Source organism: Asterias amurensis, chromosome 4 (assembly GCF_032118995.1).
Source record: "Asterias amurensis chromosome 4, ASM3211899v1".
Taxonomy (NCBI): domain Eukaryota; kingdom Metazoa; phylum Echinodermata; class Asteroidea; order Forcipulatida; family Asteriidae; genus Asterias; species Asterias amurensis.
In genome coordinates this window covers 20,213,328-20,230,405 of record NC_092651.1, presented here as the reverse complement: position 1 = coordinate 20,230,405, position 17,078 = coordinate 20,213,328, and the positions used below count along the sequence as shown (strand labels likewise).

Genomic DNA, 17,078 nt, shown 5'->3' with positions numbered 1-17,078 from the left:
CTGGTGGCGGTATCCTGCTTTGATGTTACTGGTTCTGATTGTATTAATATTTTGATGAATAACTAATCGTTTTGTGTTGAATTTGAACAACAGAAAATTTAATCAAGAATATTTTTTTTACGACCACACGGAAATAAAGCCCAGACATCATTAAGCGCGTGTTACACTGCTCTTTTGCACGCGAGTAAGCACTTCGTTGCCACAATTATATTACTTTAACTAAACTTAATTAAAGACACTGGACACTATTGGTAATTGTCAAAGACTAGTCTTCTCACTTGTTGTTTTTCAACATATGCATAAAATAACAAGCCTGTGAAAATTTGAGCTCAATTGGTCATCGAAGTTGCGAGATAATAATGGGAAAAAACACCCTTGTCACACGAAGTTGTGTGCTTTCAGATGCTTGATTTTCGAGACTTCAAAATCTAAAACTGAGGTCTCAAAATCAAGTTCGTAAAAAATTTCCTTTTTCTCGAAATACTTCAGAGGGAGCTGTTTCTCACAAAGTGTTTACCATCAACCTCTCCCCATTACTCGTTACCAAGTTAGGTTTTATGCTAAAAAAGTATTTTGAGTAAATACCAATAGTGTCCACTGCCTTTGAACAGTCCAACCATCTGTGAAAGACCATACGAATGTATTCACGATGAGCCTGACATGTTTTACATGCATCAACCCAATTAATTATATTAATTGATTGCGTTTGTTGATGTTGTTTTTAAACAACAGAAACTTTAAGAAATATTTAATTAAGAATATTTTTACGATCACGGAAACACGCGCATGTTACATCGCTCTTTATAGTTGCCCTTGGGGGTGGCATCGTGCCATAATAATAATGATTTTCATTTCGCTTAAAAGGTGCAACCATCTTTGTGAGACCCGTCTTCGAAGGTCTTCATGAACCTGACTAAGTAATATTATGCATCAATCCAATGGCAGTGATATTATTCAAAGAACGTTTTAAAAAGGAAAAAGAAGAAGAAAAAAAAACAAAAAAAAACATTGCCTTCGGATTTGGCGCTTGGGACAATAAAAAGCGTTCGTTATGAAATAAACAGGCCAATGGTTAGAAAGATACTTTAAAAGTATAAGGGGTAATTTCAAAACAACAAGATTTTGAGCGATTTGAATTAAAACATAATCCAAAAGTCAAGCCTGATTTGCAGAAATAACACTTCCATAGGGCTGTAGATTTATATATAGCTGTAGAAGTATAAACAAAGATGGTAAATACAAATAAAAATTAAAATTGAGTACAACCAAACACGGAAACATGATAATTATTCTATCATCTGTGGTTGGTGTAGTTTCCTGTTAAAAAAAGAAATCCGCGATACTTCGAGTTGTATCCAGGATGCAAACCATTGCACGCAACTGCGGTCCTTAAACAAATAAAATAGACGGGTCCCTTGTTTGATCGTAAACCGAAACCTACATCGAAAGTCCGTTGTGCTTCCTGATTTGGCGATGGTTCTATGACATTATTGTATTTTAGGACATAGAATTATCTGTTACAAACTGCTACCGAAAGGACCTATGGTATAAATGCAACAAATAGTTAATGGCCTGATGTTTTGACCCTAGCAGAGTCTTTCTCGAAGGCTAAAAACCCCCAAAACTTTGTTTTATCATCTTAAATAATAATAACTGCAAATAAATACTTGAGATCTCATTATTATGTCGAGTATATAGTTTTCTGGCGCTCAACGTGTGTTTCCTTGTAGGACTATCGGGGTGGCTCCATGTTGTTATTACGACTTATTTCAAACATTCTGTTTTGTTTGCCCAGGGCATAATTTCATAGTTCTGCTTACCGCGGAATTTTGCGCTGATCAGTCTATATAATTATGCGCTTTCTTGGGTAAACGTACGAGCGAGCTCTGCAGAAATTAGCAGAGCCATATTACGAAGAGACTGAGAATGCACAAGAGCGCCCTCATACTGTTTGTCCATGACAGGATTGACAAGGCCTAAAGCAGTGTCCGAACTGGGCCCAATATTGCATAGCGCTGCTAAGCACACAAATTTGCTTAGCATGAAATTTCTCCCTTTATAAAAACTGGAATGCCAACCAAATTCCCACGTGATTTTCAGGACTAGCAAACAACAGCTGAATACAAATAAGAAGCAACATGCAAAGACTGGAAATTTGGATGGCATTCCTGTTTTTATCAAGGAACAATCGTCATGCTAAGCAAATTTTGGTGCTTAGCAGCGCTATGAAATTGGGCCCTGGTGGCTTAAGTTACGGCTACGGCTAGATTTCCGCGTCATCGAGCGTTGAGGTATATGGCGTCCGTAGCAACACCCTTGGCAACAGTTGTAGCCGTAGCTGTAGCCGCCAATTCGGAAACGGCCCGAAGATGATCTTTTCTTGAAAATAGGAGCACAATTACCAAAATAAGACGAACAGTAGATGTTTTACCAAGGTGTTATGCAAATCAACAACATATCTTCTTTCTTTCTACAAAATTCTTTCCGTCTCAACTTCAAAATAGTTACATGAAAACAATAAACTCACCAAGTTTAATCTTTTCTGCGTCAAGTTCTTATTTTTGTTGTGGCGAAATTCATAGATGTTTTGTCCCGTTGCTTCCCGATAGAGGGCGGTGCAACAGCTTTATCGTCGCCTCACCACTGTGGATATAATAATAAAATAGATTCATTTAACCAATATTAATGCAGTCGTTAGGCACCTCTTCGAAGCTAGGACCAGTGCCCAATATAGAAGAGCTAACTTAAGCAGAAAAGTAGCTAAGCACAACAAAATTATACTTGCCAGAATAAGGTTACCACTAATATACCATGTCACATGTACAATCTGTTAACTGGTATCCAGCTCATTTGAAAATTACAGGCACTGGCTCCCACCAAACAAAAACAACAACTTGCGGAATGCCAACAAAATGTGCCCCCCAAAATGTAGAACTGGTCGTTACAAAAATAGTTGCATCCCTTGTCCAAGCACTCAACAATAGCTCTTGATTTTTGTTCACTCAGCTGGCTTGCCTATTTGTCCCCAACCCTTCGCCTTGTTCCTTTAAGGTGACTTGCTGTGCAATTTTTTGTTTTACCTAATTTGTTACTGGCACTAGCCAGTTTGCCCTTTTAATGTATAAAAACAGTTTGTAATTCTTAATGTTTTTTTTTGTAATTTTTAAACTTTTCGATTTTTGTATGAATCTCTGTATTTTAAACTCAATTCAGCTTGTAGCTGCAATGTTTGACTGTGTTTTAATAAACCAATAATAAAAAAAAAAAAATGTGCTTAGCAAGAAACTATTAAGCAATAATTATGTTCTGCTAGCAGTTCTGTGAAATTGGGACCAGGCTTAAGAATGGTTTTCGCATGAATTATGTTAAACAGTGACCCCCTCACTTGCCCAATAATGAGCTATTACAACAAGTACAACGGTCTATAAAACGAAATATTCAAGTATGCTTTCAAGCAATTAATATTTTTTTCTATCAGCCTGGCGCCCCTCGCTCATTAAAACATACCAGTAAAATTCCTACTTACAGATAATAAGTTTTATCACCCCTTCCACTCTACCTTGGGAATAATGGAGTTCTGCAACTCATAAAAAAAAGTACATTCCACTCTGTATTGGAACGACGTTATGTGGATATTTCCACTTGCTTATTGTATTTTTCAATGGTACAGTTTTAGCCGGAGTTTGAGGAATAACTATTGGGGAGAATTGAGTATTCTTTTTGGTAAAATACAACAGACAGATAAAACACTAAGGGATCCAGGGAGCTGTTTAGAAGGGGCGGGAGGGGGGGGGGGGTGTAAAGCAAATTGAAAGGTGTTTTCTTCTTATTGCTTTGTTATTGTTATTGTTGTTGTTGTGTTTGTTATATCTTACAATATGGAGACAGTTCTATTTCAAATATAAATAGCGATCTATAGGTTTCCAATGGATCGTACAATATAGCGATATCTTTATTGTCAATCTTTAAAGGGAAGGTACACGTTTGGTAATTACTCAAAACAAATATTAACTTAAAAACTGACTTAAAAACTGTAACGAGCATTGGAGAGCTGTTGATGGTATAAAACATTGTGGGAAACGACTCCCTCTGAATTAATGTAGTTTTTGAGAAAGAGGTGATTTCTCACTAAAATAATAAAAGACTTCTAGCTAGAAGTCTTTTATTTCTATCTGGCTGAAAGCACACAAGTTCGTCCAACAAGGGTGTTTTTTCTTTCATCATTTTCTCCCAACTCCGATGACCAATTGAGTTCAAATTTTCACAAATTTGTTATTTTATGCATATGTTGAGATACATTAAGTGAGAACACTGGTCTTTGACAATTACCAACAGTGTACCTTCCCTTTAATGATTAATAGCGATAACGTAACAGTTTTCACCATATTGTATACATGCGTATTTGTTGCACGGCACGTGGTTGGTTCTCGACCAATCAAACTTCACAATTTGTTACCGAGGTATAACAAGAACTCAATAGTAACAATCGATTTTCATAATACTTTTTAAAATTACATTTCATGAAGCTGAGACTACTCCCGATGGTGATGTGAATGCACAAATCACCCTAAGCACTGTAGTAGATGGAATTACCTTTGCAATTAGCAGTAAAAGGCAATAATTACTAAAACCAGGTCGGTATGCACCCCTATCGTAGTGAGTCATCATGGTTGGTCCAATTCAAATCAATGCATCCAAACCAAACTGTAAAGAAAACATATATTCTGCGTCTTTTTTTCGTAGGAGGGGATGTGAGTCAATTATTGTAAATTCCCATGTAAAGGTGCAAGACGTTGTTGTCATTATCATTCAACTATTGCGATCCACTGCTCCCCGTGCCGCGCACATTGTGTATAGTGTTGATTATAGTTAGGGTCGTGGTTTTACAAACTTAAGAAGAACGTCTTGCACCAAGACTAACAAGAGACCTGACGATGGCGTCGACGATTTACGGCCAGGAGTAAAAACGACATGAGCGTATGGTGCCTAAAAGCGGCTGCTGAATGATGACTCCACTGTCTAATTTAGGCTGATGCCCCCAATATAGGCTGATGCCCCCACTGCCCAATACCGGCTGATGCCCCCATCCCACTGCCCAATAACGGCTGATGCCCCCACTGCCCAATACCGGCCGATGCCCCCATTGCCCAATACCGGCCGATGCCCCCACTGCCCTAAAGCGTATACCAGTTGATACCCCCACTGCCCAATACCGGCTGATCCCCCTCTGCCCTTAAGCGTATACCAGTTGATGCCCCCACCGCCAATACCGGCTGATGCCCCCCTCCCACTGCCCAATACCGGCTGATGCCCCCTCCCACTGCCCAATAACGGCTGATGCCCCCCTCCCACTGCCCAATAACGGCTGATGCCCCCACTGCCCAATACAGGATGATGCCCCCACTGCCCAATACCGGCTGATGCCCCCATCCCACTGCCCAATACCGGCCGATGCCCCCATTGCCCAATACCGGCGGATGCCCCCACTGCCCTAAAGCGTATACCAGTTGATACCCCCACTGCCCAATACCGGCTGATCCCCCTCTGCCCTTAAGCGTATACCAGTTGATGCCCCCACCGCCAATACCGGCTGATGCCCCCCTCCCACTGCCCAATACCGGCTGATGCCCCCCTCCCACTGCCCAATAACGGCTGATGCCCCCACTGCCCAATACAGGATGATGCCCCCACTGCCCAATACCGGCTGATGCCCCCATCCCACTGCCCAATACCGGCTGATGCCCCCATCCCAATGCCTAATAACGGCTGATGCCTCCGCTGCCAAATACCAATTGAGGCCCCCGATGCCCCAAAACCCTCTCTGACGGCCGATGACCTCACTGCCCAAAATCGCATACCAGCTGAAGCCACGCACTCCCCCAAAATCTGCCGGATATTGCCCCCTTCCACTGCCCAGAAGAGTCTACTTGACCTACCCCTTCCCAGTGGCCCTGTTGAAGTGAACCGTAGCAATAGCACGCATTCATATGATCGTAAAAACAATTACGTAAAAAAAAACCACGCTGATGGTTTATCCGTAAATAATTAATCGAACCCATCAGTCATGACGGGCATTAATGACGTTTCTATGTCATGGTAAAACATAGTACTCCAAACTTTCAACTTTCACGGCACCAGCGCAAGTATTCTGCTACGTAATTCTCACCACATAATTAACTCGTCTCTGAGTTTTAAAGGAACACGTTGCCTTGGATCGGACGAGTTGGTCTATTAAAAGCGTTTGAAACCGTTTGTTATGAAATGCATATGGTTCGAAAGATGTTTTAAGTGTAGAATATAATGATCCACACAAGTATCACTCGAAACTGCACGGTTTTCCTTTTACGTCGCGAACCATCACGGTCGGCCATTTATGGGAGTAAAAATTTTGACTCCCATAAATGGCCGACCGTGTAATAGTCGACAGGGTAAAAAGAAAACCACGCAATTTTGAGGCATATTTGTGTAGATCATTGTATTCTACTTTTACAATATCTTTCTAACCATATACATTTTACAACAAACGGTTACAGAACGATTTTCAAAGACCAACTCGACCGATCCAAGGCAACGTGTTCCTTTAAAGGAACACGTTGCCTTTTATTGGTCGAGTTGGTCTTTGAAAAGCGTTTGTAACCGTTTGATATAAAATGCATATGGTTGGAAAGATGTTTTAAAAGTAAAATACAATGATCCACACAAATATGCCTCGAAATTGCATGGTTTTCCTTTTACCACGATGACTAACCACGGTCGGCCATTTATGGGAGTCAATTGTTTGACTCCCATAAATGGCCGACCGTGTTAGTTCGCAAAGCAAAAGGAAAACCACGCAATTTCGAGAGAAATATGTGTGGATCATTGTATTCTACTTTTAAAACATGTTTTCAACCATATGCATTTTATAACAATGGTTACAAATGCTTTTTATAGACCAACTCGCCCGCAATGTGTTCCTTTAACAATAGCAAAACAATGTAGATAATGATCGGCATTACACTTACAATAAAACGAAATAGGTAATGGCCTGACGTTGGACCCTAGCAGTGTCTTTCTCGAAGGCCAACTCTGTATATAGAGTTAAGACCTATCTTCGCTTGAAGATGATCTTTAAGTAATTTTCTCTGTAATTTTCACCACTTCATTAACTCGTCTCTGAGTTTACACGTTAACAAAAACATGTACATAATCAACGGCAGACACACTTAGAATACACAAAATATGCGATGACCCGACGTTTCGACTATAGCAGAGTCTTTTTCGAAGACTAAATCTGAATTTATAGACCTTTCTTTGCTCGATGACGATTCATATTTGTCAAGGTTGGGCAGACGTCAGTAAACTTTGACCAGACGTAAAAAGTGCTCTCTCAGTATCTGACGTCCAATTTATGCCACTGCACACTCAGACCGACAAATGGTTACTTCATACCGATCACATGTTTCTCTCTCAACCCACGACCAAGTTTAAAAGGCGTGGGATGAACTAACATTCAAATGACTCCAAGCCAGAGGCATCATGAAACACAAGATCGAGTCTACAATCAAAAACCATATTCCTCTTCCGTAGACTTATAATGCAATAATAAAACATAGAGATAGAATAATCTTCATAAATGCATAATGGAAATTATACTCTCTGAATACACAGTCGCTGCACTCTAAAAGACGTCTTGGTACAAGACGTTGTTATTCACTAGTCTATCACTCAACTATCGCGATCCCCCGCTCCACTTCCCCTGGCCGTAGAGCCTATGGTATAACCATAAATGTTTTATTAATTATTTTTTTACCCATACACCGATGTGTGTCAGCACTGTATACTCAGTACTTTCCCAAGTCCATAAATGTTTTACTAACTCATCAAAAACGTCTTGCACTAAGACTACACTCTATTAAAACTGTGCACTCCTGCGCTAATGCTCGTTGTTTACTTTCACTGGATCCGTTTGAAATGCTTTTTAGTTTTTTACTGCGGATCTGCGTGGTTTTATAGCCGGGGCTATTTCTACTCGGTATCTAATTGCTAATCTTCACCTGTTAAAATATTGACAGGTCGAAGACGCCTTGACTCGATTCCCAAACAACAAGGTTTTTCTCCGTTGGCCTTTCCCCTCAAGCCTCCTCTCCCTTTCTCCACATCTTTGTGATTCTGTGATTTCTTTACTCAGAGATGCCCTTTTTTCCTTTTCCAACCCCCTTCTCCTCTCCTCCACGAGCGAAGAGTGTTTCGCTTCAAATTTTTCGTCATAAATAATTCCGGGCGTCCATTACTGCAGGGACGTGGCCAGATTGCAAAGTGCACTTAGTCTAATCACATCTATGGAGAAGTTCACGGATTGCATCTTGGACTTTTCCCTCAAACTTCAGGGGTCATTGTATAATAATGTGAGCATCCAAGGAGGGGGACAAGTTGTTTTGAGAGCACCCCGTGCAGGAGGTAAAAAACGAGAGAAAAAAAAACAAAACAACGAGCGTATGTCATCCTTCTATCGACCGGGCATACAACGCTAAAATTCACCCTTTCACATTTCCGTTTCTTATGTCCGAAGTCGATATTCGACACTTCTGCTGCGCGCATGGGAGCTTATAAATAAATATATTCGGCAATTTGGACTCACTGCTCATTGTTTAAAACCGAAGTAACTCAGAGCCAGGCAGCTTTATAAGATCTTGTTTTATTCAAGGGATCAATATTGCAAGGAAATTATTCCCGCTGGATTTTATCATAAGCGATTCAGCACTTACGAGTTGTCAATACACAAGGTCGAAATTCCTGTTTTCAGCTTGTTTTGTTATACGCTGCTTTAAAGTCAAAGTACAGGTAGTTATATCAAAGCAAAAATAGTGATTAATTTCATACCGAAAGCTGACCGATTATAAGTTTATGCCAATTCAAATCATACACAGAAATATCTTCTTTTTCGGGGATGCCAGTCAGAAGCCGTCCAACCTGTCATAAAGCCAAGGATTACACCCACGTTCAGAACACGGGGAAGCAGTTGGGGGTACGACTATTGAACTAGTGATGCAATTTACTTTAACAAATAACATTACAAACTTCGAAGAAACAAACTCAAATGGGCGAGAGACTTGTTTTGTAATTTTCTTTAGCGCTGCGTTCATTCAGACAGTGCAATAAGTTTTCAAAGGCAAGTTATTTATGTTACCAACACATGAGCAAAACTTATAAAGGCTCTTCCGATAAGCATGAATAGAAAATCAATTAAAAAATTTCTTTGGTTTTTAAGAAAACCTGGATGAACAAAGAAAACGTAGATTTATTTGCCGGTGTCAGATGCAATTACGTCCGCCATGCAACACTGTCCGCTCCGGACACTTTTGTATATGCAATCGTGTCCGGGGCTATGCAAAAACCGTCCAGCGGACATAGGCGAGCGTGCATGCACTGAACCTACGTATATGCAGCATGAATATTCACGTATTTTATGATTGCAGCGAATACCCAACAGCCGAACATTTCCCATGTCATTCATGACATGCACTTAGCTTGTAACAAAAATGGCGAACGTGTTCCGTCGACCAAGGGCGTTTGATTGACTGCAAGGATGGTTTTGAACGGGGGCGGACACAACTGCATATGCAAATGTGTCCGGGTGGACACAACTGTATATGCAAATGTGTCCGGGCGGACACAATTGCATTAAGCAGCAGCGTCCGGGCGGACACGATTGCGAATGCAAAACCGTCCGGCGTATGCAATAATGTCCTCCGGATAGTATTGCATAGAGGACATAATTGCATGCGACACCGGCGCTCTTCCAACTGAGCCAGATATTGGCGATCTCTCTATTTTGTCAACATCTCTGTGTGCTATTTTTTGTTATCAAATAAATAAACGAGACTTCATCTTGACCCACATGTGTCACAGTCATGAACAAACTTTTAATAGAATGATTAATCTATTCTTCTTATCGAACGCCAACCTATTTCATATTGAGTACTCAATACACAGAATCAATGTATTTGAGGGGGAAGAGTAATGGCGACTGTGGACACCAAAGAAGTTGCAAATTAACCTCAAAATGTCATTTCTATTTGTCCAGAGATGTTGTCTATTCAATCTTCACAAAGCTCAAAGGCGTCGAGTTGTACGAGTTGTATTTCTATATCAGTTGTGTGCTAAGCAGAAATGAGCAGGATACCAGTCTCAATTGTACATGAGACATGTGAGTTTGGCTGGAAACCTTTTTTTGCTAAGCATGTTTTTTTTTGCTTAGCTACTTTTTGTGCTTAAGCGGCTCTATGAAATTGGGTCCAGGTGTCAAATCTCGACACTGATGAAGACCGCACATTTTGCAGCACCCTTTCCCGAGCAGATGATGGCGACCAAGATGGGAATAAATTGTTTGAGATGACGGTTTGGTCTTTGCACGGCGCCATGAGACGTCACAAGTCTCGGCCATTTGGGGGCACTGTTCAAACAACGGGGATGTTTTCACTCGATGTATTAACAGATCTTTTGCTATTCATCATTTTCTGGACAAGCCTTATGGGTGAGATTTTTTTACCTCTTGAGGTTCGTGTGTCTATTTCGACGAGGAATATGAACCCTTTGTAGCTTCTATCTTATCTATTGTGTTTTAAAGTTTGAGCAAAATACAAAATTCACAGATGTACAAAGATGAGCACCACCTTAAAACAGGTGTGATTTACAAATGTAGATGACAATAGATAGTAAAAACAGCAAGATATTACAAGAAGGATTAAAACACCATAAATAAAAACACACCTGAAAACAACCGAACCAACAATTACAACCGGACCAAATAATATAATGCAAATGACGAATCTACGAAATTGTTATCACATTGTGAGAATTACATGAAGCAAGTATAGATATAGTCCTATGTGATTAAAAAAGCATAGGGAAATACAAACAATAAGAACACATGGTCTTAAAAGACACAATCTAATTGTCGTTTCATCATCAACCGTAACCACATGGACCATTCCCCTGAACAACCCTCCCATCCCCCCTTTTTTGTTTTGCACCATGTCCCAATTGATGCAGTCTTCGTCGAAGCCAAGACATCACCTGCTTCCAGTCTGTCTCCACCGTGCTCACCATGAGTATCATTTGCATGAGCAAGGAGGCAGGTGGGTGTCTCAGGAGATGTTTTATAAGCGGTACATACAGTCCCAGGTGATGTATGCCATTAAAAGACACCCGGGGTGTAGATGCTATTCACTCAGTCCGTCAAAACATCAGCACTATCTCTCCCCTGTCTCTCCCTTGGTTCTTAAAGGGGTGGTAGGGGGGCTTTCTGTGGAACATCTTAAGCCTATCCACTTTAGACCATTATTTTTAGGCACAGCTATCACAACAGCCATTACTTGTTCAGCTTTCTTTCCTTATAGTTTTTTATTTTACAATTTCAGTAGAGTGACGTTTCATGGCTGAGTGGTCTGGCGCATTTATAGAGTTCAGGGCCCAATTTCATAACGCTGTTTAGCAGAACATAGTGTTTAACAAATGTCTTTGCTATAAAGCAAAACATGAGTGGGGCACCATTTCTAACACTATTAACTTCATGGAATGCTGGCTGGTACACTGTTTTTGCTGAGAAATATTTTCCTTTGCTTAACAGGTTTTTGTGAGTATACAGGCTTCATGAAATGGGCCCCAGGTGACTGAGTCAGAGGGTGTGGGTGGTTCCAATCTCGGTCATGACACCCGTGTCCTTGAGAGAGGCAAGAGGGTACATAGCGATCGTTGGTGTGAAAGGTTCGTGACATGTAGGCCTATAACCAATTGGCTATCGGTGCTGCATACTCCTAATGAGTTAAGATTATTTCAGGAATACTTAAAGGCAGTGGACACTATTGGTAATTACTCAAAATAATTATTATCATAAAACCTTACTTGATTAAGAGTAATGGGGGAGGTTTATAGTATAAAACACTGTGCGAAACAGCTCCCTCTGAAGTGACGTAGTTTTCGAGAAACAAGTAATTTTCCACGAATTTGATTTCGAGACCTCAGATTTAGAATTTGAGGTCTCGAATCAAGCATCGGAAAGCACACAACTTCGTGTGACCATGGTGCGACAAGGTTTTTTCTTCTTTCATTAATATCTCGCAACTTCGACGACCGATTGAGCTCAAGTTTCCACATGTTTGTTTTGTATGCATATGTTGAGATACACCAACTGTGAAGACAAGTCTTTGACAATTACCAATAGTGTCCAGTGTTATTAAAGAAGGCCCAAAATGAATAGAGGTACTGTAAGGCATTGATAACCTCTTAGCTTGAAAAAAAAGTGCATAAAAAGACCAGTGAGTAACACACATAACCATAATTGCTTCTCATCAACCAGGAGTAAATGGGTACCTGCATTGGTAGAGATTGTCGACGTGAATGGTTAGCAACCTGTGCTGCCGGTGCTGCATACTCCTAAGGAGTTGAGATTGTTCTAGGAATACTTAAAGAAAGGCCTGTAAAAAGTGGTATTGTAAGATGCTAAGAGGGGCTTAATGGCTAGAAAAGGCGCATAATTAATGGACATTATTGTTATTACATGTATATAAACGTACAGTTGTTTTGCTTCCGAAGAAGGTCCGGTTTGGATCGAAAGCTAAGGCCATCTACCCTACTTATTATATATAAACGTTAAGTGATGTAAAATGCTCAAATTGTTACAATGCTCACAATCTGTAGCTGCATGAGAAATGCTATAATCGGATTCGAACATAATTCGAATTGGATTTAAAGTCAACTATGGATGATTAATAACACAGACAACTAACTTATCGAATGACATTTTCAATTACAAATCAACTCTATGGCACTGGTCATCTGACGGCTCCTGAATGAACACGACACGATATGGTACTTTCTTCTCATGAGCGCGGAACCCGACCACATTTCTTCCCCTCACTGATGCGGTTTTTCTTTTTGTTTAAAGACCAGCTTAGACGAAAAGTGCTGAAATTAGTTTTGTTCAACTAAATTAGGAAATTGAGCTCACGTGAGGGTAAACAAATTTTATTATGTGAAAAACAATCGTTATGAATGTTCTTCTCGTGAGCTTTTCAGAAATGTTCACTCTCATGTTACGTCATTTTGTGGGCTCCGTTTGTCATTTTTACGCACGCCGTCAACGGCAGATTGTGTATAGCTAGTTATTCAAGTGTAAAACTATCAAAATTACATTCAAATGATTAACAAACACATCATTGACAAGTTTGAATAACATTTCCAACTTTTGTTTTCGCTCAAGTAGCTGTTTTTTAAAATAGTTATTTTAGGGGAGGTGGGTGGATGAGCGAACGGAAGCCCGGTACTGCGTGGGTGGTGGGACTGGTACTGTTATGACGCGCAGTCAGTTTGAGCCCAATTTCACAGAGCTGCTATCCTAATAAGCACAAACAACTTAGCACAAAAATTAACTAGTAAGCACGATAAAACTATGCATTATAAATAAAGGTTACCAGCCAAAATACCATTCCACATGTAGTATCTGTGACTGGTATCCTGCTGAGTTTTGCTAAGCAGGCAACGGTTAGCAAAATCTTTGCTTTAAAGGCAACGGACACTATTGGTAATTACTCAAAATATTTAATAGCATAAAACCTTACTTGGTGATGAGTAATGGGGAGAGGTTGATAGTATAAAACATTGTGAGAAACGGTTCCCTCTGAAGTGACGTAGTTTTCATGAAAGAAGTAATTTTCCACGAATTTGATTTCGAGACCTCAGAATTAGATTGTTAGGTCTCGAAATCAAGCATCTGAAAGTACACAACTTCGTGTGACAAGGGTGTTTTTTCTTTCATAGTTATCTCGCAACTTCGACGACCACTTCAGCTCAAATTTTCACAGGTTTGTTATTTTATGCATATGTTGAGATACACCTAGTGAGAAGACTGGTCTTTGACAATTACTAATAGTGTCCAGTGTCTTTAAGGATCTCTATGAAATTGGGTACTGATCACAAAATCAAAATCAAGTAGGTTTGGGTTAATTTGTCTATGTACATGTACACCCAAAAGGGCTAAAATACAGAAGTCACAGTTCCTGTTTAAGTAAAGAACGTAATTAATTGGATTTTTGTCTGGAGAAAACGGGGGAAAGTGCAGACTCCGAGTTAATTTCAAACCGGAGACCGGACGCTGATGACGGAGCGGGTTTCTGCTCATTGCGCACCAGTAGCTGTGACATCGAGACGATCGCCTTTAAGACGTCAGGGAGTTATTTTCACCATTCTCACATGGGCTGATGGAGACTTTGTCTGCTTTCTTGTTACTTCAAGACGTTATGTGTAATATTGATTGCTAGTTGGGTGTCTTATGCTCCTGAGGATACCTGAGATTTGGTTGCGTTCTATATAGTCGATGTTGAGGAGTTTTAGCCTGAATTTGTGTGTAGAAAGATGCGGGCTTGTACTGGATTGTGTTTCTGTGTGGCTATTGGTCATGTGCCGTGCACTCCGTGCGTGACCCAAGGCCGTGTCCGACTTCCTAGCTGCGGAAGTGGCTACGGGTAGAACTCATCCTTCAACGTTGCGGCTGCAGCTAACGGCATAAGCGGTCGTAGCCGAATTAAGTTGATTCAGGAGCTGTTATAAGATGCACTCTCGATGCTTCATTACGGATTACTAACTGGTAAAAGAAATACTCCAATAACGTACAACTCTCGGACAGTTTCACAGGGCCCAGTATTATAACATTTTTACCGTGTGATGAATGGCTTTGCTAAGCATTAACTATGTGGGGCGGCACCTGTCACAACAATGGAAATCTAACATGATTTTGACTGATATTCTGTTTCTGCTAAGCAATATTTATTTTTCTTAAACAGTTTTTGAAAGACAATACTTCTTTGCTTGGCGTAAGAATGCCTATTCTCAAACAAGAACACGGTAGCTAACAAACCACATGAGATGTATATCCTTGCTGATTTCTGCCTACTAACTTCTGCTTATTTTCAAGCCAAATTTCTGCTGAGCAAATTTGGGGGTAAATTGGCCCAAGACGATTATAATGTTCTCTCTAGTGGAAACAGTGTTTGTTGACTCAAATCCAACCCCTCGATACAAAACGGATTTACGGAGCTCATACACAATGTTAATTTGGACCGCGCAAACCAATTTGGGCAAATTTAGCGTCTTGCCCCAGAGAAGACGGTACAAGGGAAAGCTAGACAATGTTGCCGACCTCTTTTCTCCTCCCCGTTTATAGGCCTTGAGGGAGGGGGGGAGCAGAGAGGCTGGATGGCCTGGAGGCATTCCACATCCTCTTGCCTCATCTCAGTCGTTCCTTCCAGAGAATTACCAGTGAATAATGAGCCAGCTTTTGAATGCTTGATATCTCCTGTGTGTGGGGTTTTGTTTTTAGGAGATCGTTGCCCTTCAAATTGGCAGATTGTGGCTGCCTTTATTATAAGCACTGTGTATTTGAGACAGGTTTTTCATCACCCTAAGAATGTTGTCAATGCAATAATATTCGCTGAACATATGTGGCTGGGAGTAAGAAGCTAACTCATCTCTAGCAACTATCAGTGCTTATATCCTCAGAGACGTCGACGAATTTCAAATGGCTAAATATTTGGAGCACAGATTTAGAACAACTCAAACCACCCAAGACTGTGGAGAGGGTGGGGGGGGGGGTTCCAGCAGACAGACACACCTCATGAAAAATACCTACTGAAACTTAAATACCCTGCTGGGTTAGACAAGAAAAGAAGGTTTCGAAACTCCGAAGAGTTTTTGTACTTGGCATGTATGTTTCTTAACAAGAAAAAATATTATTTTTCATGGAGTTATAGGGTACACAAGTTATTCCGTCTTTAAAGTTCCTTATTTTTGGAGGGTCACATACTCCTGTGATGTGGGTTGAGAAAATAAAACACCGTGCATACATTGATGAATATGTGTGGACATATTCTTGTGTGTCACCTTTCCAAACAAAAGTAACAAAATCGAGACTGGTAGGAAAGATACCAGGCCTTCCGAAGTTAAAAGGACATTGACACGATGGATACCTTTAAAATTAATTATTTGATTTAAGTATGGCCTTAAACCTTCTTGGTGCTCATTCATTGTATGTACGAAAACTAAGACATTTTTACAAAATCTTTTGCAACTCCACAAAAGACCACTTTAACATATAAAAAAACCAGGAAAAACAACCCCCAACACAAAATCTTACAAATTTCCCTTTCTGCGTCAATAGGCCTACTACTCCATTGTATTTACTTTTTGTTTAAAATGTATGTACAAAATTGCAGAATGGCAGACTTCTTTAATAACAATTGCATCTTAAATCCACGGAAGCTGATGCCTCATCATGACCATGTTTCTTAATTATAATAACACGCCTGCATCAACCACCGTCTTGCCAAACCACCGCGAGTTAATAATGAAATGACGTTCACCGCAGTCCGATCCACCGATAAGAACCTCTCATCTCCAAAGAAAACAGATCGACATCCTCGTCTTTTTCTCACAATTCAATGAAAACGATCTCGCTACCAAACGACTCAAGAAGAAGAAAAAACACCGAGGATTTGATATAATGAGGTAGACCGGGCGGGTACATCTCGGCCGCTTCCAATTCGATTTTGACGGGGCATGGATTTATAAAACAGCGTGCTCGGTTATTAATTATTGAGTTATGTGTGTTTTCAGCGGTATGATGGACAGGCTCGGACTGGGGAAGGAACATGAGTATTACATGGATGCTAAAACGAGAATGTTCTAAGGGTGTTATGGATTTTTGTTACCACTTTTTATGACTCAAGTTTTGTCACTGAAATAATAACTTAGTGGTCGCAGAGACGATTATTGTTTCCTCGATGTAACCATTTCACGGTTTTGTTTCTAACATTAAAGTTGAACGGCTCGATTTTCAACTAACAAACCTTTTTTTGTTTTTTTTCTCTGGACGAATGTTGACGGAGGATGCTGTCACAAAAAGAAACTTTTGCATGTCACGTACAATGCATAGCACCACTGACATGCAACATTATTCGTACATGGTTGACTGGTCGAAAAAATGTCAGGATTCTGACGATAATCCAAGTTTAGTTTTTAATTAACTGTCCCACTTATATAGG

At 40.3% G+C, this 17,078-nt stretch overlaps 1 long non-coding RNA gene across 1 annotated transcript in view; it reads right to left on the bottom strand.

The window, feature by feature from the left end:
• LOC139936001 (uncharacterized) overlaps positions 1 to 17,078 on the bottom strand; it is a 98,273-nt gene that overhangs the window by 18,795 nt on the left and 62,400 nt on the right. Inside the window, exon 3 of the long non-coding RNA XR_011785876.1 lies at positions 2,528 to 2,643. This is a non-coding gene — a long non-coding RNA (uncharacterized lncRNA). The remainder of the gene's footprint in view (positions 1 to 2,527; positions 2,644 to 17,078) is intronic.